At 36.1% G+C, this 23,925-nt stretch overlaps 1 long non-coding RNA gene across 1 annotated transcript; it reads left to right on the forward strand.

Moving 5' to 3' along the window:
* The first annotated feature begins 192 nt into the window (after positions 1–192).
* On the forward strand, positions 193–2,175 carry LOC141716860 (uncharacterized). The gene is made up of 3 exons (XR_012573393.1): positions 193–615; positions 849–1,018; positions 2,007–2,175. It is a non-coding gene; the product is annotated as an uncharacterized LOC141716860 (long non-coding RNA).
* The last annotated feature ends 21,750 nt before the right edge of the window (positions 2,176–23,925 follow it).

Here is a 23,925-nt window from a genome sequence, read left to right on the forward strand (position 1 = left end):
TTCGTCCATTAGCTTAAAAAAATTGACGGGTCGCCGTGATACTGGTCCGAAAGTTCAACACAAGAAGTCATGGGTTGGTGTATTAACAAAACAATTTATAAACATCATTGTAACTGGAGTCGCATCCACTGCAATGAGGCAGGTAAAATCGTTTCTATAGTTCTCCAAGGGACTCTTATAAGGGATGAGCTTGGAAAACTCGACTTTTGATCCTTCCCGTACCTCGAAGTATTTGATCTTTCCTACTGCGAGCTTACTGGAAGCTTACCTTACCGGATTGGCATGCTTTCAGAACTTAACTGTCTGTCCCTCAGTGTAAACAATCTCACAGGTAAGATACCTTCTTCCCTGGTTAATCTCACTCAACTACAGCTGCTTGATCTATCTAGAAATGATTTTAGTGGCTCCATCCCCTCCGAAATAACATCAAGAATCTTCTTTCTCTGAAACTTCAACATAATAAACTCACCAGGCACATTCCCTGGGAACTAGGAAATTTGAGTAATTTAGTCTATTTGAACGTTCGGGACAACAGTATTACTGGAGCAATACCGTCAACTTTAAGCTCATTGAGTAATCTAAACACACTGGATCTTCATTACAATATGCTCACGGGTAAGTTACCTTCTTCCCTGGTTAACATTTCTCAGCTACAGATCCTTGATGTATCTTACAATCATCTCACTGGTTTTATACCTTTAGAACTAGGAAACTTGACTAATATGGTCATTTTAGACCTTCAGCAAAACCAATTCACCGGGTCAATCCCCTTGGTTTTGGGCTCCTTGACTAATCTCTACCATCTGAACCTTATTTTTAATCAATAAAATGGCTCTTTAAATTTTCAGCAGGCTAACCTAATTCAGCTAATTGATCTTGATGTCGCTCATAATTCTCTCATTGGCTCCATACCTATTTTTTTAAGAACTGCAGCAGTCTACAATACATTGATCTGTCCAACAATCTGCTCAGTGGACTCATCCCAGATGAACTTGGAGATTGTTCTTCTTTGGATACGGTGAGTTTGAATAACAACAGCTTGACAGGAATCATACCTAATACAGTACGTTGTTTGCTACATTTAACTTATTTGGACCTCTCATTCAACATTTTTTTGACACAAATTAGGCCTCATCGGTGGGATCGGATCAGCCTAACTCCATATCCATTATCGGCTCCGGATCCGGATTTTTAATAGGCCGATCCATATCCGGATCCGTTCGGATCACGGATTTCGGATCGGATATCCGCTCCATTTATGTATATTTTTCTTTAACTTAAATTATTGCAATATCTATCTAAAATTGACAATTTCGAAAATTATTAAAATACAAGTAGAATACAACGAAGTCCAAAGATAAATTACAAACTAAAATTTGCTTTTTGAAATAAACATAATATTGGGTTGTACAGTATTTTAATTTTAACAATGAAAAAAAATTGATGTTGCAGAATGAAAGTTTTATATAAATTGATATTTGGGTTATGCGCTCTAAAAGTTAAAATAACTAGGGTTATAGAAATTGACTGAACTTTAGAGACTGAACTTTAGAGACCGAACCAAACGAAATATAGATAATGGAACTTGACTCGAGGATAATACATTTAGAATTCGAATTATTAAAAGATATTTTTAGTACATTATATATATAATAATGGGTTAAGTTCTATGAAGACCATTTTTTTAGAGACCTTAGAGACTACTTGTGTTCTGCATGTTAAATATTGCATAAAAATATTGCAAAACATATTATTTTGCGAATCATGCTCTACAAAGATCCTTATTTTATTTAAAATCTTGAATATCATATATATGTACTGCATGTAAAATATTACAAAAATATTTTATTCTGCAAAATATGTTAAGTTTGCAGAATATTTGTTCAGTTTGCAGAATATACACATTCTAATTATTAAATTTAAATGCTTCAATAATTTTAATGAATTAGTGATACTCGTAAAACATACTTCATAAAATAATATATTTTATAGTATTTTGATTGCAGAACATACGTGCTCTCTAAGGTCTCCCATGAAAAAGCGGTCTCCATAGAAATTTCGTCATCTATGAAACTGTTGCAGAATTCTGGACTCGGAAAATTGTTGAAGATAATGCAGAAAATATGTCAAGGACTATAACCATCGTTGCAGAATTCTGGACGCGGAAAATTGTTGAAAATATGCAGAATTCTGGACTGCAAAATTGTTTTTAAAAAATATGCAGAAAACTGCTCCAACACTGTTCTGCACTATAACCATTTGCAAACGTTTGATTATTCTAGTAAATCTTTTTCACTGGTTTTTTATTTAGTTATCATGGGTCATTTTAGTGTAAAATTGCAGATCAAATTATTTGCAATATCAATTAATAATCCTGCAGATTTTATTAGCTGAATTAACCTAATACACATTTCAATGAAAAATTCTTACAATTATTGTCAGCATTTGAATTTATTTTGTTCAGAAGATATATTATTTATAAATCCCTTGATCTGAAAAAGAAATAAAAAACTGAGAACAGAAATAAAGTTTCTTGATTTGTTATTGTTAGATGAGTGATACAGTTTTAAGAAATTATAAACCAAGGCAAGGAGGGCAATTTTAGGAAGTGCAAGATGTGTGATCAACACACATAAATTTTAAGACATTGCCATTCTATTGCCAGTCTGCAACCTAACAGATTCTGCACTGGTTAGAAGGATTAACATGAATTTACGTAACCACATTATTAGATTCGTGGTCAACTATATTAGTGATGTATTAAAAATAGACAAGAAGTGATACATGGATCAATAGCATATTCACATCTCTACATTTTCTATGGCTCTGGGTGGGATTAACTTGCAATTGCATTCTTCTCAAATATTCTGTTGATTTTTGGCCTACATTAAATGTACTAAACTCGCTTATACTAAAAATAGAGGAAAACGGAGAAGAGATTATAGATCCCATAGTTTTCTAGGGATAGGAGATGATTCAAGTAAAATGCTGTTTCTGTTGGAAACGTATATGGGCTTGGGCTTAATATAGATCAAATTGATATGACTCAAACACACACTGTATATCTTTGATATTGAAACAAACACCAAGTTTATTTTAAATCTCACAACCACAAAGCTACAGCTTGACACAAGGGTACGGCCTTATTTCTTTCTCTCTGTTGCTTTACAAACTCACTTCTGTGTATACTATTACATTCAGAGAGGACCAGCCTATTTATAGGCTTCATATATGCATGCATTACATCAGGGCTTACATCACTACTATTTATTACTACATAGACTTTTACCAGCCTACAATACTGACTAACTTAACATGCAGCCTACCATATTTTACGTATCTATAATTATTGCCAGCCTTCAGACCTTATCTTGACAACCCAGCTTTCTAATCTTGAACAACTGTTATATGCTACGCATTTCAAGGGAGACTTCATCACATCTCTTGTATGAATTCTTGACCATGCATGCAGGTTGCCTACCATAATATATGCTTCTCTGTTGCTGGATATATAGCTGGTGCCTGGTGTAGTGTCAACCTTGAATACTATCACCATAATTTATTACACACGCCACCTTGCATGTATTGGTAATCTAGTGCCCACCATATTTTTAGGAATTAACTTCTGGTTGCTGCTCTTATTTTCTTTCCTTCATATTACTACATCTATAACCCAGCTGTATGTTATTTATTTCAAATTATGGAAGAGTTTGAATTCTAACACTCCCCCTCAAACTCGACTTTGCATTCCGAGCTTCATCTTCATTTTGTGAAATACTTCCGGCTTCAATGGCTTCGTAAATATATCCGCTAAATTTTCTTCAGTCCTGCAGTGCACCAATTCCACAATTTTGTCGTTCACCTGTTCTCGAATAAAATGATATTTAATATTGATGTGCTTGCTTCGACTGTGTGACACTGGATTTTTCGCTAGAGAAATAGCAGATTTATTATCCACGTAAATAGTAACCGGATCTTCCTTGCCAAGTTTTAACTCTCCTAATATGTAGCCTAGCCACATAGCTTGACACGCGCATGCTGCTGCTGCGATGTATTCCGCCTCACATGTTGAGAGAGCAACTGTTTGCTGCTTCTTTGATGACCACGAAAATATCGCCGAACCGATATGAAAAACATATCCAGAAGTGCTTTTCCCGTCATCCAAATCACCACCATAATCACTATCTGAGTAACCAACTAATTTTGAATCCTGAGAGTGTGTATAAAATAGACCATGATCGAGTGTTCCTTTTATGTACCTCAAAATTCTTTTAGCTGCCATGAAGTGATCTTGCTTCGGCTTCTCCATGTACCTACTAACTAGTCCAACCCCATACATGATATCTGGACGAGTAAAAGTTAGGTACCTCAGACTTCCAACCAGACTTTTGAACAACGTCGGATTTACCGACTTCCTTGTTGAATCAATTCTGAGCTTTATGCTTGCTTCTGCTGGTGTGCTCACCGGCTTGCATTCCTCCATTCTGAATTTCTTTAAAATCTGCTCAGCATACTTTTTCTGCGACATAAAGATCCCATCTTTGCTTTGCTTGACTTCGACTCCAAGAAAGTAAGACATTTGACCAATATCTGTCATCTCAAATTCGTTAGTCATAACTTTCTTAAAATCATCAAACATACCAGGGTTGTTTCCAGTAAAAATCATGTCATCCACGTATAAGCACACGATCATAATATCTCCCCCTGAATTTGTTTTCGTGTAAAGTGCATGCTCGTAGGGACTCTTCACAAAACCATTTTTCTGGAAATATTCATCAACCCTTGTGTTCCATGCTCGCGGAGCTTGCTTCAAACCATACAGTGCTTTCTTTAGTCGGTAGACTTTATCTTCCTTGCCTTTCTGAACATATCCCGGTGGTTGCTCGATATAGACTTCTTCTTCAAGATAACCATTCAAGAATGCTGACTTCACATCCATCTGATATATCTTCCACTGATTCTGAGCTGCGATTGCTGTAAGAAGTCTTATGGTATCAACTCTTGCAACCGGAGCAAATACCTCATCATAGTCAATCCCATATCTCTACTTGTAGCCTTTAGCCACCAACCTTGCCTTGTGCTTTTCCACTTCACCGTCTTGGTTGGTCTTTGTCTTGTAGACCCATTTGACACCAATTGCTTTGTGTTCTTCTGGAAGAGTTGTGAGCTCCCAAGTATCATTCTTCTTGATTGCACCAATTTCTTCATCCATTGCTTTATTCCATTTGCTTTCTTCAGAAGCTTCTTCAAATGTAACGGGATCACACTCAGCCATTAAGCAAAACAATGAATAATCAAAGGTAGTTTGTACCGGACTTGTTGCATCATAGATATCATTTAGACTCCGCATTTTTCTTGGTGCTCCCCCTGAACTGTTGCTATTGCTGCTTCCTGAACTCGATGGTGTCGAGGCAGGAGTTTGTTGGTTTGGACTTTGTGGAGGAGTTGGATCATCATTTCCATCATCTTGAACATTGGTGTCATCACCGTCATCATCTTCATCCTGAAAAAACAAACCAGCAACTTTTCTTTCTTCCTTGCTCCATCTCCAGTAATCTGATTCGTCAAACTCAACATCTCGAGAAATGATTAATTTCTTCGTGAGGGGATTGTAGAGTCTGTACGCCTTGCTTCTTTTGTCATATCCGGTAAAGATGCACTTCTCGCCTTTATCATCCAGCTTCTTCCTTTTCTGATCTGGAACATGTGCATATGCAATGCACCCAAAAATTCTGAGATGTCCAACAGATGGTTTGCTACCACTCCATGCTTCATTTGGAGTTTTGTTTCTGACACTTTTAGTTGGACAACGATTCAACAAATAAACTGCACATAGAACGGCTTCAGCCCAGAAAGTTCTCGGCATATGCTTTGCTTTGACCATGCTCCTTGCCATGTCAAGAATAGTGCGATTCTTTCTTTCTGCAACACCATTTTGTTGAGGAGTGTATGCCGTTGTTAGCTGATGATTAATTCCATGTGCTCGACAGAAACTTCTAAAGAGATTTGAGGTATACTCTCCTCCTCTGTCTGATCGAAGTGTCTTCAAATAATGACCACTTTGTTTCTCCGCCAACGCTTTGAACTCCTTGAATTTATCAAGAGCTTCTGACTTTTCTTTCAGGATATACACCCAACTTTTTCTGCTAAAATCATCAATAAATGTTAGGTAATACCTGTTACCTCCAAGTGACGGAATATCAAATGGACCAGCAATATCTGTATGAACAATCTCCAGTGGCCTCCTGGCTCTCCATGATTTTCCAACGGGAAAACTTTGTCTGTGTTGCTTCCCCTTAACACATGCTTCACACAAATTTTCTGGTTCATTTATTTCTGGCAAACCGTCCACCATCTTTGTTTTTGACAATAATTTCAAGCCAGAAAATCCAAGATGACCGAATCTTAAATGCCACAACCACGAGTCATTTTTAATGACCGACTTTAAACACTTCTGCGCCTTCGTCTGCATATCAAGTGTAAACAAACGATTCTTTGACATCTCCACATCTGCAATTAATTCTCGATCCTGATTCCTGATGACGAGAGAATTATCCTGCATCTGTATATAATATCCTTTCTCCACAAGTTGGCCAAGACTGATGATGTTACTTTTCAAAGCAGGTATATGGTAAACATCATTAATAAACTTTTTCTCACCAGTCTTCAATACAATCGTAATTGTACCTTTGCCTTTGACTGGAATCTTCGATGAATCACCAAACGTAACTTCTCCGCTGATGGTCTCGTCTATCTCCGTAAATAAATCCTTGTGGCCTGTCATGTGGTTGCTCGCACCAGAGTCAAGATACCAAACATTTTTCTTGCTCTCCTCGTCTCCTTTATAAGTGAGGAACATAGCAGTGCCAACATCTTTATCTTCTTTTGCTGCTGCAAAATGACTTCTTTCTTCCACTTTCGGTGATCTACATTCATAACTGAAATGGCCAAATTTATTGCAATTATAGCACTGAAATTGAGACTTGTCACCTCGTTGAAATCCTCCTCGTCCTCGACCTCTAAAATTCTGACCACGTCCAGATGGACGATAACCTTCAGTGTTCTGGCTTCTGTTGAAGGACTGTCTTCCACGTCCTCTTCCACCACGGTAGCCACCTCTAAAGCCACCTCTTCCACGACCAGAACTGCTACTGCTTGAACTTTCACCAATGGACACCTTACTTTGCAATGCCTTTTCTAAATGGCTTGTATCATCATACTGGTTCATCCGCTGCTCATGGGCTTGAAGTGAACCAACTAGCTCATCAATAGAAATTGTGGACAAATCTTTTGACTCCTCGATAGAAGTAACGACATAGTCAAATTTTCTTGTCAATGAGCGGAGTAATTTTTCCATGACCCGAACATCATCGAGACTTTCTCCGTTTCTCTTCATCTCATTTGTCATCATTTTCAAACGCGTAACATATTCACCAATATTTTCTGAGGTCTTCATTTTTATATTTTCGAACTCCCCGCGTAGAACTTGGAGCCGCACCTTTTTTACTTTCTCCACGCCTTGGAATGATTTCTGCAAAATCTCCCACGCATCTTTTGCTGTTTTTGCTTCTGAAATTTTTTCAAAGGTAGATTCATCAACACCTTGAAAAATTGTGTACAACGCCTTTTTGTCCTTTTTACGGGACTCCTTTAACGCCATCTTCTCGGCATTTGGAAGTGCTGCTTCGGCGGTTGCATCTGCGGGCTCGTTAAACCCACTTTCGACAATATCCCAATTGTCGTAGGAACCGAGTAACACCTTCATTTGGATACTCCAATTCCCGTAATTTGTGGACGTCAATTTTGGAATATTTGGTTGCACCATATTCGCCATTTTCTTGAACGGAACGCTGGCTCGGATACCACTTGTTGGAAACGTATATGGGCTTGGGCTTAATATAGATCAAATTGATATGACTCAAACACACACTGTATATCTTTGATATTGAAACAAATATCAAGTTTATTTTAAATCTCACAACCACAAAGCTACAGCTTGACACAAGGGTACGGCCTTATTTCTTTCTCTCTGTTGCTTTACAAACTCACTTCTGTGTATACTATTACATTCAGAGAGGACCAGCCTATTTATAGGCTTCATATATGCATGCATTACATCAGGGCTTACATCACTACTATTTATTACTACATAGACTTTTACCAGCCTACAATACTGACTAACTTAACATGCAGCCTACCATATTTTACGTATCTATAATTATTGCCAGCCTTCAGACCTTATCTTGACAACCCAGCCTTCTAATCTTGAACAACTGTTATATGCTACGCATTTCAAGGGAGACTTCATCACATCTCTTGTATGAATTCTTGACCATGCATGCAGGTTGCCTACCATAATATATGCTTCTCTGTTGCTGGATATATAGCTGGTGCCTGGTGTAGTGTCAACCTTGAATACTATCACCATAATTTATTACACACGCCACCTTGCATGTATTGGTAATCTAGTGCCCACCATATTTTTAGGAATTAACTTCTGGTTGCTGCTCTTATTTTCTTTCCTTCATATTACTACATCTATAACCCAGCTGTATGTTATTTATTTCAAATTATGGAAGAGTTTGAATTCTAACAGTTTCCCTTAGCTTCCCATTGTATAGGAAATAGGAATTATACCTTGACATGTTTAAATTAATACAAAATAAAATGGAAGGAGGACCAGTGGATTGTATGGTCTCCGTCTCTCCGAGTCTCCAAAGAAAACATGGTCTCCAGAGAACTTTCTTCACATAATGTATATGGCGAGATATAAAAGTAAAACTGAAATTTTACACATTAACTTTACAGCCAATGCCACAACAAGGGTGGCAACTGTCTGCATGTCCATAATGAACAACCTTAGCATAGCAAATATCTCATATATTCTTGGTAATCAGAAATTGAGATTTAGATTATTGATACAATCCACTAAAATAACATTGTGTCTATATATTTCTCATTTATCTGAAGAGCACAGGGAAGACTTTTCTCCTACAAGGGAATCTTGATTTCCTGATTTAATGTACTAATATTAAGCAAGGAATACCTAGGAAAATGATAATGAAGTATCTGCTAGCATGTCGCTTTCTGAAAAGGAGAGCCAAGCTTTAGCACTCAGTTAAATTGGATCACATAATTATGGTAAACTCATGAAAATGAAGAAGAAATGTTACATTGTTTGGATTTAATTCTAAAATAATAAAAAGACGAAGAAATAATTATACTTAATTTGTTATGCCAGGAGGCCCTTGTAAATTATCTGAGCAAACTAGTGTAGTTGCAGCAGAACTAAAAAACAAGGTAGCAGTGTTTAACTCATATAGAAACAACAGAACAATAAAATCGTGTACATATGAATCGTAATGTACTTGTAGAAGCTAGTGTTTCACAGGTTGCAGAACTGAATTTCATACATGACATAAGCTCTTTTCAGCCCTAACTGTGGGGATCATATTCATTTTTCTCGATTTTTCATAATTGCATTATTACAAAAGCAGGGTCCTTTCTATAGACTTGTGCAGTTTAGTCAGGTCGAGCTCCTGCAAATGTTCAGTTGCAGGTTGGCTTCAATTTTTTAGAAATCATTTATACACAACAACTTAATTATTATTTAACTTCTCCAACTATACCAAACCAACCCTATAGTTTATAGCATAGTTAAAAGGAATTCCAAAATTATGCTCCATCTGATAGAACGATTTTTTACATATTATGTGTCAATATATAATAAAGATACTGACTTCTTATGTTAGGTATTTTGTGCTTTCGTTTGACTTGGTAATAGTACGAGCATATATAATTACATCTAGTAAGAAGAGAAGCCTGATTAGAGAGGATGGCACATAGAAGACTTGTATTGTATCTAAATCATTACAAAAAAATTAATTAAAAGCACTACCACTTTACTAGTAGTATCAGTGGTGTAAGTATTAATGTATCTGAGAAGCGATCAAGATAATCAATAACATTAACTATTAGCCTGCAAGAGACAAGATGTTACCCTATGAAATGTTCGATGTTTTACTTGTTAATTATATAAGCATTGTTTTAGAAGCCCAACAGTTTTTTTAGCATGCAAAAGAGTCAGAATTAAAATTGAGCAACATATAAAACTTAAGGCGCGGCAAACAAACATTGTTTCATGATCTATATCATACGTTCGGTTGTGTGCTCTGGTCATCAACTTGAACAGCCTACTTGTATTGTATCTATATCATTGGTTTATTTACACAGGTAAAAGTCAGTGTTTTTGATTCAAAGAGACTCTTTCATTGAACAGCCTACAAAACTTTCCTATTTTAGGTGTTTGCCTATCGTTAAATTTTTCTTTCAAACTTAATGAATAAAAACACTCATTAATAACTGGCAAAGCTGAGGAAGGAGGCAATGCTGTTCATAGCCAGAAGAAGCAGGCAATAATAGTTGCAAGGGACTTCTGATTATAATCCAGGGCAGTTGCCAGAGCCTGGCCAAATCTATTATAAGGGTCAAATAGAATGTACTACTTTACTCTGAGTGACCCAGTCTTAAATAAATAATCAGAATTAGATATACTCCATTTGAGAACAAATGAGTTGGTATTGACGAAGTTCAGGGTGTGCAGAAACACTTGAGAGTCTGGAAAAACGATCGGCCTGTTCAATACTTTTCACCATACATATCTACTGCCTGTTTTGAGACTTTGACATGTTCGTCTTCAGACATTTCAACAAAATTTCAATTGGTTACAAAGGCTGAAAAGTCTTGAACATTGAAATTTCATGATAGTCGTCTATAAGTCCAACCAGTGTGCATAACAAAATTAGTAACCTCCATCTTTCCTTTGGCCATTGTGTTTCTTCGTAGCTACTCCTGAAAAGAAGATTATATTCGGATTTTTTTAAACTTGTTTAATATATGGTATTTATATTTTTCTTCTTCAAGTGGAAGAGATGCCTGAACTAAGTAACAACACGTTCACAATTTCACCTGGTTTCTACTTCCGTATCACTTGATAATATAATAGTATGAATGTTGAATATTGTGAAGGCTCGCGTGATAGAACACTCATTTTCAAAAGACTTGAAGCATGATGGACTTTGTTCTACACCAAAGTGTAGTCTAAGATATATCAGTACTAGAAGAATTGGTTGAATAACGAAACATGGCTTCATGCTCTTGGACTACTTACACATTCCTTCTGCGGAGGACACTCTTAATTTATCATCTTCATCATTGTATAAAAAAACATGAGAAACAGAAAGTGAAACTCTTCTCAGCACAGGATGGTGGGGTAATCAGATTCCTTTAAATAGCTCTTTGAAGTGGCAGCATTGCGACTGGAGGGGGTATCCACTGCAGCAAGGCAGGTAGAATCCTTTCTATAGATCTCAATGGAATTTATATCAGAATGGGCATGACCTTGGAAAATTTAACTTCTCTTCCATCCCATACCTTCAAAGACTTGATCTTTCATGCTGCGGGCTTATAAAAAACACACCATACCATATTGGAATGCTCTCAGAACTCAAGTATCTCCCGTTTTACGCCAACTATCTCTCTGGTAAGTTTTCTTCTTCCCTGATTAACCTCACTCAACTGGAAGTGCTTGATGTATCTAATAATGATCTCAGTGGCTCATCCCCTCTGGAATAAGCATCGACTAAACTAAACCACCTGGACCTCAGTTCCAATCTAATTTATGGCTTTTTAGACTTTCATCTGGCTAACCTCACTTCCTTCGTAACTTAGAAATTTGGTCATAACTTAGTGGATTCATCCACCCGGGGTTCAAAAACCTTAGAAATTTGGTCTATTTAAATCTTCATCATAAAAATTTCACTGGCATTATTCCTTTGAAATTAGGGAGCCTGAGTAATCTGGTCAGTTTACAAACCTAGGGAAAAACAAACTCACAGGCACCATCCCATCAACTCTGGGCTCATTGACTAAGCTCAACTACTTGGACCTTAGTTTTAACCAATTTAATGGCTCCCTAGCATTTTTGTCGAGGAGAAACACTCAACCCGTGAAACATGATGCTGCTCACAACTCTTTCACTGGATATATAGTAGTTTTCAAAAACTGCAACACTCTACTATATTTGAACCTCTCCAACAATTTGCTCAGTGGACACATCCCGAAAGAACTTGGTGCTTACACTTCTTTGGATTCGATGAGTATGAATAATTACAATTTGACCGGAAGTATTGTTGGAAAATGTGGGTAGTAGTCTCACATTGTCAAGTCAATTTGAGCCATATTTTGAGTGGACGAATGTCTCGTGCGCACGATGGGTGACACTTGGAGTGTGTTCTCTTCCGAGAGAGCTTTCCGAGACACTTTGAATCACTCAAAATGACTAAGAAATGGATGATATATGATCATCTAAAGTTAGTTCTTAGTAGTGGAAATTTGTGTAAAAGAATAAAGTACCGCATTAAATTTGCAAAGTAGAATGCATAATTTTATATAGTAAAACACTTATGTAGTGTTCAAATGTGTTATTTATGTATTGCTCCAACGCATTCATATGCGCGTAGGGGGTGCAAATCTTGGGCTTTCGAGGGGCAATTTGAGGTTTGCGAAGCCTTCAAGCTTGCCCGCGTGTGCGAATTGCGGACACGAATGTAGTGGAAAATTGGCCCGAATAATTACGTACTAGTTTTGCTAAATTTAATATCCGCTGGGCTTGGGCTCTTAAATTCTTAATTCGTTTTTAATTACGAATTATTATAATTGATTTGGCGTAGTAATAATCTGATTCAATTACAAATTTTATTATTAATTAACGCATTTTATTTAATTACGCGTGAAGTAGCGCACACGTTTCCCTCGAGCCTATATATTATCGTATCAGGTTTAGGGTTAATCTTTTTTTCATTCGAAATATACCACACAACCTCCTCCTAAACAAAAACCCTACTCTCTTCCAGTGATAATTTCTTACTCCGTTCTTGTTCGCAGAAGGCGCTATTCGTGCAACAACCCAACATTTCACTGTTTGTTAAATCTAAAAGCTGAGGAGCCTGCTTTTGAATGAAGTTTCAGGAATAAAGCGAAGGTTTTGTCAAATGTAAGGCACAAGAATATAGTGAAGCTCTATGGTTTTTGCTTGCAGAACTGTTAGATATATCATGTACTTGGATAAAATCTTTAAGTAGTTAGCCATATGTATCTGTAGTTAGTAGTCCTTATCTTAGTAGTTAGCAGTACATATCCTTTGGATCCTCTCTTGTAATCTATAAATATAGTCGCTAAAGGCCTAATGAACACATGAAAATTCCTCTGATCTTTCCTCGCTTCATGGTATCAGAGCAAGAAAATCAAGAGCCTAATATATATATATATATAAATTATTTCTCTTTCATCAACCATACTTTCAGCATATCAGATACTCCCGTTCAACATGACGCTTTAACATTAACCAAGAATTCTGCTTTGGATCCAACTTCTCCATTCTACCTTCACCCATCTGACCATCCCGATTTATCTATTTGTCTAGTAACCTTGAAAGGTGAAAATTATCAAGAATGGTGTACAACTATGAAAAACGCCTTCCGAGCCAAGCGCAAGATGGGCTTTCTTGATGGCCAAATTTCGAAACCTGCTGAAAAATCACCAGAGTTGGACGATTGGTGGAGTGTCAATTCGATGTTGATTGGTTGGATCATGGAATCAATTGAACCTTCCTTACGATCATCAATCACTTACTTTGAGATAGTTCGTGAATTATGGGATGATCTGAATCAACGATTCTCAGTCAGTAATGGACCAAGGATCCTGCAATTTCGATCTGATATTTCTTCTTGCCCTTAAAGTGGTCAATCTATTGCTGCTTACTATGATAATTTGAAGAAATTGTGGGACGAACTTGCTACATACGTACCACCGAAATCTTGCACTTGTGGGAAGTGCTCATGTAACCTCACAAGCCATATTACCAAAGAACGTGAAGAGGAGCATCTTCATCAATTTCTCTTAGGTCTCGATGATGATGTTTTTGGATCTCTTCGCTCTAATGTTCTGGCCCAAGAACCTCATCCTCCACTTAATCAGGTGTATTCTCTTGCTATTCAAGAGGAACGTCATCAAACTCTTGTCAAAGATCGAGAGCCTAAATCTGATGATATGGCATTTTTTGTTCAGCCCACTACTCAATCTAATCATCAACAACCTGAACAACGCACCTTTACTCGTCCACAATGTACTCACTGTGGGAGGGTTGGCCACGATATCACCAAATGTTATAAACTCCACGGATACCCTGAGGGATTCCTCCCACGAGGGGCTGATCATGGTGTTACGGGCCAACAACTGGCAACGTCTTATTCCAAGTCTGGTCGTGGTCGCAATCGTGGGTCTTCAGGCATTACAAATATTGTTCAACAACCTAGTTTTAACTCTCAGTCTGCTTCTGGGAGTTCCATAACCAACCAAGATAAGCTTGCATTTGGTGATATTCTTACCCCTGATCAATGGAAATCAGTTCTCCAGATGTTTCAAACTATGTCTACAAAATCAGGTGTTACTGAAAACGAATCTGGTAAGAGTTCATCTTGGATTTTAGATACTGGGGCATCTTTTCATATGACTGGAAATCGTAAACTTTTGCGAGATCTTGTTTCTATATCCCCGGTTACAATTAAGTTTCCCGATAATCGGTTTGTCACCGCTTATGAGGAAGGCTCTCTAGAGTTTTCACCTCTTGCTCGGATTAATCATGTCTTATTTATCCCTTGTCTAGATTGCAATCTGATCTCTTTTGCTTAGTTAACTTCTGATACACATTGCCTTGTCATGCTCACTGATAAATTATGTGTCATTCAGGAACCAACTTCGCGGACGGTGATTGGTGTGAGTGAGCAACAAGGTGGTGTTTACTGGTTACGCACTATGGGTTCTACTGCTCGAGTTTGTCACACTTCAGCTTCATCTTCCTCTAGTTCTATCTGGCATCAACGACTTGGTCATCCTTCATCGTCTGCATTATCTTCTTCAACATTTTTTAGTAGTTCTAGTAGTCAGAATATTAAAGATGAACCATGTAGTATTTTTTTCAAGGCTAAACAGCCTCGTTCTCATTTTCCTTTGAGTTGTAATAAAGCTACTTCATTGTTTCAATTAATACATTGTGATGTTTGGGGACCCTATAGCGTTCCTTCTTCAACCGGAGCATCTTATTTTTTAACTATATTGGACGACTATTCACGTGCCACTTGGGTTTATCTTATGAAATCTAAGTCTGAAGTTGCTAACTTGATTAAACAATTTTGTGCTCTGGTTCATACACAATTTTATAAGCAAGTTCAACGTTTTCATTGTGATAATGGCACTGAGTTTTCATGTCTACAAGCTTTCTTCTTGGATCAGGGTATCCTGTTTGAGACCTCTTACATCTACACACCTCAACAAAACGGCCGTGTGGAGCGAAAACATCGCCATCTTCTCAACGTAGCTCGTGCTTTGAGATTCCAAGCATCTCTTCCCATTAAATTTTGGGGCGAGTGTGTTCTTACAGCATGCTATTTAATCAACCAAACTCCAACACCTCTCCTGAATAATAAGACTCCATATCAGTTGTTGTTCGTCCATGAACCATCATATAATCATATCAAGGTCTTCGGTTGTCTCTGCTTTGTCTCAAAAGTGCCTCGTTCTATAGACAAGTTTGCTGCTCGTGTTCAAAAGTGCATATTTTTGGGTTATCCACCAGGAAAACGAGGTTGGCGAGTTTATGACATTGAATCTGGAAACATATTTGTATCTCGCGATGTGGATTCTATGAAGAATATTTTCCGTTCAACAATACATCTCGCTCAATCACTACGCCACCAGTTACACCAGAACCAACAGCCTATGCTGATGTTCTAGTCTCACCAACCCTCGATAATTCTCCTGATGTCCATGATATAGGTGATATCACTGAATCTATATCTCAGCCTATTATTAGCGAAAGGGGGAGCTCTACAAATGATTCCGACCCACGTCGCAGTACACCTTCACGACAACCTTCAGTTTTGCTTCGAGATTATGTTTGTAATACAATCCAGTCCAACTATCCATCTTGCGATTTCAAACCTCTATCAGGTCAGCCTTATCCCATTGGTGCTCATGTTTCAAATTCAAAATTTTCTGATAAGCACGTTAAGTTTTTAACATCTGTTACTGCCAACAACGAACCCACTTCATTTTCTGAGGCTGTCAAACATTTCCACTGGCGAGCTGCAATGAACGATGAAATCAATGCACTTGAGCGCAACCATACATGGGTTTTTACATTTCTTCCACCTGAAAAAAGGCGATTGGTTGTAAATGGGTTTATCGTATTAAATATCAATCTAATGGGGACATTGAACGATTCAAGGCTCGGTTGGTAGTCCTTGGTAACAAGCAAATTAAAGGCATTGATTTTACTGAAACTTTCGCTCCCATTGCTAAGATGGTTACTGTTCGTGTATTTCTTTCGATTGCTTCCATTAAAGGATGGAAATTGCATCAGATGGATGTTCATAATGCTTTCCTCCATGGGGATTTGGATGAAATCGTGTACATGACTCCTCCTCCTGGCTTAAACGCACCACCTGGAATGGTTTGCAAGCTTCTTAAATCTTTATACGGGCTTCGTCAAGCTCCTCGGAAATGGTTCTCTAAGTTGGCTGCTGCTCTTCGAGCCTTTGGATTTCAACAAAGTTATGTTGATTATTCACTTTTTTCACTTTCACGACATGGAAACACTCTGCATGTTCTTGTTTATGTCGATGATTTAATTATTATGGGCAATAATCCATCTGTCATTTCAACTTTTAAAGAGTATTTGAGCAATTATTTTCACATGAAAAACCTTGGACCCCTAAGTATTTCCTTGGGCTTGAAATTGCTAGAAACTCATCAGGAATTTTTCTTTCACAGCGGAAATATGCACTCGAAATCATAGCTGAATCTGGCCTTCTTGGTTCCAGGCCATGTGACTCACCCATGGATCAAAATCATAATCTTGCTTTGGCTTCTGGTCCTGACCTTGATCATCTTGATGTTTACCATCGACTAGTAGGTCGTCTAATATATTTGACCATCTCACGCCCTGAGTTGAGTTTTGCTGTTCATACATTGTCACAATTTATGCAACAACCTAAGGATGAACATTGGTCTGCTGCTCTCCGCGTAATTCATTATTTAAAAGGTCATCCTGGTCAAGGTCTTTTTCTCTCGTGGGATAGTTCTCTTCGTTTATCAGCCTACTGTGATTCAGACTGGGCATCATGTCCACTTACTCATCATTCGGTAACGGGCTATTTTATCGTCTTAGGTCGATCTCCTATTTTTTGGAAAACAAAAAAGCAACCGACCGTCTCTCGCTCGTCTGTGGAGGCTGAATATCGCTCTATGGCTACTACCTGTTGTGAGATTATATGGTTAAAATCTTTACTTTGGTCATTTGGTATTTCCCACAAGGCTCCTATTCATTTATTCTGTGATAACCAAGCTGCGTTGCATATTACTGCTAATCCCGTATTTCATGAAAGAACCAAGCACATCGAAATTGATTGTCATTTCGTTCGTGACTTGGTCCTGGACAAAACAATTTCTACTGCTCATATTTCAACATCTCATCAGCCCGCGGATATATTCACCAAAGCTCTTGCCAGGTCACAATTTCGTCATCTGTTGTCCAAGTTGGGCATTATCGATCTTCACGCTCCAACTTGAGGGGGAGTGTTAGATATATCATGTACTTGGATAAAATCTATAAGTAGTTAGTCATATGTATCTGTAGTTAGTAGTCCTTATCTTAGTAGTTAGCAGTACATATCCTCTGGATCCTCTCTTGTAATCTATAAATATAGTCGTTAAAGGCCTAATGAACACATGAAAATTCCTCTGATCTTTCCTCGCTTCAAGAACCAATGCATGTTTCTTGTCTACGAGTATATAGATAAAGGTATTTTATTTTATGGCCCGAGGGATGACACCCTCGCTGTTCAATTAGATTTGAGTAAGAGATTGAACATAGTGAACGGTATAGCAGATGCTGTCTTGCACCATACGACTGCACACCACCAATAGTTCACAGAGACATATCGAGTAATAATATACTATTGAACTCCAAATTGGAGCCATTTCTTGCTGATTTTGGTGCATCAAGGTTGGTAGACACCGATTCTTTAAATTAAACTATGGTTGGAGGAAACTACGGTTATATTGCTCAAGGTTACCTCTTATTCTCATCATGTCACGATTTTTTTAACTGAACTCTTTTACATTGCAGTTTCCGCTATATACTATGCATGAAAAGTTGATGTAATGTTTTTTATTTTCTAATCCACGAAGCTTGCTTATTATTGAAAAATATGATTTGTAGAGTTTTAGAGTGGTTTCACTTGAAATCATGATGCATGGGAAGGCATATGAGGTGTTAAGTAACCAGTTCATCAAAAATCTTAAAGTGATACAAGAAGATAACATAGTCCTATACTTTTTAATACATGGGACTTCCTCTCATCCTTCATAAGTCTCCGGTTCACTCATAGAATATTGGATGATATATTGGACAAATACCTCCCACGTCCAACAAAATCCCAAGAAAATGACAACAATAAACCGAGCTACCAACAATAAGGGATATCAATAAACAAAGGTATAAAGTGTATAATTATGAAATGGAAACAGGCTATTCAAAGGGTATGACAATATCTAGGTAACAATATCAGTATAATCAACTTTCTTTATCATTTCATATCGTTGTCAACTTTCTTTATCATTTTTATATAGTTCCATGTTTATAAGAAATGGCAGAGTTACTTGCCTCAAGAGCTTTCCTTCTTAATAGAGATCGGGCTACTGTCACCTAGGACTTCCTTTCTTTTCCTAGTTTGAATGTCCTCGCTTTTTAAATCTATAATACAATAATAAACCCTAATTAGGGACCTTACAAATTTTTAGTGTTAAACCAACTCATATATATATATATATATATATATATATATATATATAACTCTGACCACACTGATCACATAACACATAGTCACAACCATTCACATATGCACCTTATACTTTTACTCATCTCCTTCTGACTTATAAGGTCATATCAAGTAATCATATACATACTTATATTCACATAACACGTAATTAAGTACGAGTGTCATACAACTTTCATTTATAAAATACTTTACCATCTTTCCTTCTTAGTCACACGCACACATACATATATATAAATATATATATATATATACATACACACATATATAAATATATAAATATATATATATATATACATATATATATATACATATATATATAAATATAGATATATACATACATATATATATGCGACTATCTTTTACTCACATTTAGTATATTAAAATATATAATAAAACTACTATAGCATATGCGATTAACCTCTAATATTTCTACCGAAAGTTCAGCATGACCTATTCATAAACATCCTAACCTTTTGGCCAAATTCAATCAACAACACCAACAATCCTTTATTCTCGTCATATAACACAAATTAATCACTAACAAGCGTCTTCTATACATTTACTAAACAAATACCACTTCACTTCTTTAAACCGAAACCAATTTTTTTTTTTAGAAAAATGATTCTTATAAATTCCGAAAGTTGATTAACATAATCATGTATCGATATTTCAATGACTAACCACTTAATCAAAGTATTATACCACATATATAGATATTACGAACCAAAATCATCAAAAACCGAATTTAAAATACCTATACTATTATATTAAAGACGAAATATTAAAAATTTGGTTATTGGTCCTTGGTCACTCAATCTAGAACCGTCAGATCAAAATTGATGAGAACCGTTAAATATAATTTAAAAAATTATTATTCAAGTGATATAAGATCGAATCCTACAAGAAATAAATTATTAAAATTATAATTTATAATATATAATGATAAAAATGACCGTGCATCGCACGAGTTATATACTAGTAATAATTAATTCTGAAAAATCTGAAAATTCATCACTGGGGACATGCATCATGGTTCTATACACATAAACATATAATCAACTAATTACGTATCAATCACATACTAATTCGAACCAAAATTCAAAATTCAAAATTTAAAATCAATAAATCTCGAATCGAGCCAATAATTCGACATGTAAGTAAATAAATAATTTTTTTTCATTTGTTAGGGCTCAGTGTCGACATCATAGCCCACCACCGGCTCACCGGAGATCACCGCCGATGGCGACAAGGTCCCGGGGTTTCCCAAACTCAGCCTCCACCCGAAAACCCCACCAATTTCTATTAACAATCACAGAATCAACAAGTTTGCATCAAACAAAGATAATCACCTTGAATTCGAGTCCAAACCCGAGTTTAAACTCAAAACCCGAAGTGGGTTTCACACCAATCAAAAAATACACATAGCAATATACACATGCATCCATAGAATCATGATCATGAAGCAAAGAGGAGCATGAATTAAGTTTCAGATCGAATTTTGGTCAAGAAATAAGAAGAAACCGAGAGAGAGAAGGAAGAAATGCCGAGAAAGAAAAGAGATATTATAGAGAGAGAGAGAGCCGAAGTGAATGAAGAAGGAGGGAGGGGAGTATATGCTGGGGTTAGGCAGGGGTAAAATGGTCTTTTTTCCTTCATTTTATTTTCTAATTTCTAATTTCTGAATATTGCTAATAAATGATTGATAATTTGGATACTAAATAGGAATATGAGATTTGAAACTCGAGACTTATTTTTAAAATAAATTTCATGAAAAATATCTACCTCCCGGTATTTTTAGAATAATATTTGAGCGAACGATCTATTTTCTGCAAATTTTGTAAGATAACTTAGAATATAAAAATAATCTTGAAAAATCATTTTAAAATATCTAGACCTTAAAATAAATCCAACTCTTATTTTTAAAAAGTCTCTAGGACCATTCTAGAGATAATAAAATAAAATTTATAATTTGAATATACTTCGATGATTTTATAGAAATATTTAAAGGTCAAATAACCCTTCTTTTTTCACATAGTAAATCTTTTAAAGATATTTAAAAATTTCCGCAATCACAAATTCAAACACGTAAGAGTCAAGTAACATATGACATTCCAATTAATAAAATCTCATATATCCACATTTTTCCTTTAAACTCCATTTATAACTATTTTCACTGTTATCGATTAATCGCTTATTCAAATAATGATATGTGTAACACCCCCAAATCCGGGGTCGGGGATCCGGGTTGTCACGAGTTCCATTTCCCTTAAAACATCCAATCTTAATAAATAATCAACTACTCTGTACTGTGACCCCACAATAAACACACACACCGCAAGTTATAGTCTCAGAGATGAATACCCAAAAATAATCACAAGTCATTTTATTCCACAATTATCTGCCAATACACCTTAAAAGGTTTTCTGAATAAATTTACATTTTCTTTGCCATTATTACAATTCATAAATATACATAAATCTGGTACATCAAAAGTTGAAAGCCTAGCCTATTGGTAGCTCCTACCTCAGCTACGGCGGCATCAACGCTTCCAGAAAACTGCGGAAAGTTTCCTAACCGCTTGCGAATTGGAAGCTTGGTCTTGTTCATCTTTTCTATCTGTTGTTGTGTGATGAAAGAAGAAAGCAAGGGTGAGCAGCAAGCCCACCAAAATAATATGTATAATGATTTACAATATGCGAGCCTTCTCATAGTACTCATGAAAGTCTTGGTCAAAAGAAATGAACCAAGTTTGATATCTTAATGCGATGAAGTCGCAAAATATTCAGTATATATACATATATACTTTTCAAAATCTTGGAAGTCCTCTTCCATGTATAATATACACAAAGTTCCAGTTTATAACTGTATAAAAATATCGTTGCAAGGTGATCTCATATATCTAACCTTGTCTCAACATTTTTCTGAAAGTCTTTGATATGCATAAGATAATCATTTACTAGATATAAGTTTAAAAGATGAAGTTACAAGATACTCCAATATACTTATATCTTTTCCGAATACTACTTGAACTACCACCGTTCAAGTTATAATTAGTTTCAAAAGTTCATCACACTGATGAGACTACAAGATAAGGCTTGAATAGATTCAATCTTTGAAATATTTTGAAGGAAATGAAGTTATGATATACTTCATTAAGTCCCGATATATATATACACCTATATATATACATACGTTTCCTGAAAACCTCTGTCATGTAAAGTATGAACAAAATTGCAATATCCAATAAATTTGGAAAGGAAAGAATTTTGACATAAACCTGATATCTTGCTGATCAGGCAAAGATACCAATAAGTAACCTTTTCTACTAGTAGATGGACGAATTCCCCACTGGTCATCACCCTGGTCGCAATAGGACCTTATGCTGGACTGCCACTCAGCCACTTACGCATTTGATGGACTCCCACTAAGCCACTTACACTATCATGGACGCCCACTGAGCCCATGTTGTTTATGCCGACTCGATAGATGGACTTACTTCCCGAACGTTGGGTAAGTAATCAATTCATTTACCAAAACAGTAACCTCGTTGCGAATATAAAATACACCACAGAGCCGGATCCCTCAGGTTTTGAGCGAGTATTTAAATCCCCTTTAAAAGGAAGATCTTAAATATAAAAATGAGTTTTGGGATCCGCTCTAACTTTTAAAAATCATTTTGAAGACTCGAAAACACTTTAAAGAGTGTTTGGAGTAATGCTGATTTAATGAAGTAAATCAGTCCCAATATATTTAGAAAATATCTGAATATTATTATTTAAATAATATTCCCATAAAGAATAATCTTTATACAAATAATTGAAGTAGAAGTTGTAAGACTTATACTTGAAATGAGTATTAAATAACCAAAGATATACTTATACGAAAGTACTATCTTTATTTGAATAATCAAAAATAAGTTTGATTATCGACACTTTATTCTTTAATAAAATAAAGAATATAACTCAGCAATAATCAGAGTCATAGATCCTCAAATGAATATTCAAATAATATTCATTAAATAATATAAACTGAGTCATAAGCCCTTGAATGAATATTCAAATAATATTCAATTAATAAAATAAGCAGAGTCATAAGTCCTCGAATGAATATTCAAAATAATATTCATTAGATAAAATAAGCGGAGTCATAAGTCCTCGAATGAATATTCAAAATAATATTCATTAAATAAAATAAAGTTATCGAATAAACCTTATTCGATTAATAGTTTTGAAAACTATATCTGTATATATATATATATATATATATATATATATATTATACTCGGGAACATCGACTCCCGGTTTAGAAATATGTTCACCTTTGGGTCACCCATACTAAGGGTATACGCAACTACTGCTTATCTCTAGCATAGGTATTATGCAACTTAAAAGCAATTGAATCAACAATTAGATATCAAGATTATGAAACAGACATGCATATATACCATATCAGCATGCTCCAATATATCGCAAGATTTGCTAATAACAATCATGCACTTATCACAAGATAATGCATATACATATATACATCACAACAACAGTATAACGGGTAGAAAACTTGCCTGAGCGACTGGGGGGTTACAATGGCTCGGGACGAGTCTGGTAACCTATAAACAACAAGTAAGTTGGAATTAAACCAAAGTCACTTGTAATTCTATACATTAACCAACTTAGACTCTAACGCTCGCTTTGCGCTTACTGATTCTCTTAAGTCACTCGAGTACCCTCGGCTCCACCATTTTTAATAATTTAACCATTACGAGTTTTAAGGCGATTCCTTCGCGAGTGTCTTACCAACTGCCTATTACACCTTACATAAATGTTTCATACTTCAATTAGTCCTTTAAGATCTTTAACCTATGTTTCAAAGTAAGGCGAGGGGTAAGGGTTCGTTCGCGAAAAGTCGTTACTTAAAACGGTCGTTTCTCCTAAACCGTTCATCGGAATCCAACGAACCACATATCAAA

The sequence above is a fragment of the Apium graveolens genome, chromosome 4 (genome assembly GCF_009905375.1).
Source record: "Apium graveolens cultivar Ventura chromosome 4, ASM990537v1, whole genome shotgun sequence".
Classification (NCBI taxonomy): Eukaryota; Viridiplantae; Streptophyta; class Magnoliopsida; order Apiales; family Apiaceae; genus Apium; species Apium graveolens.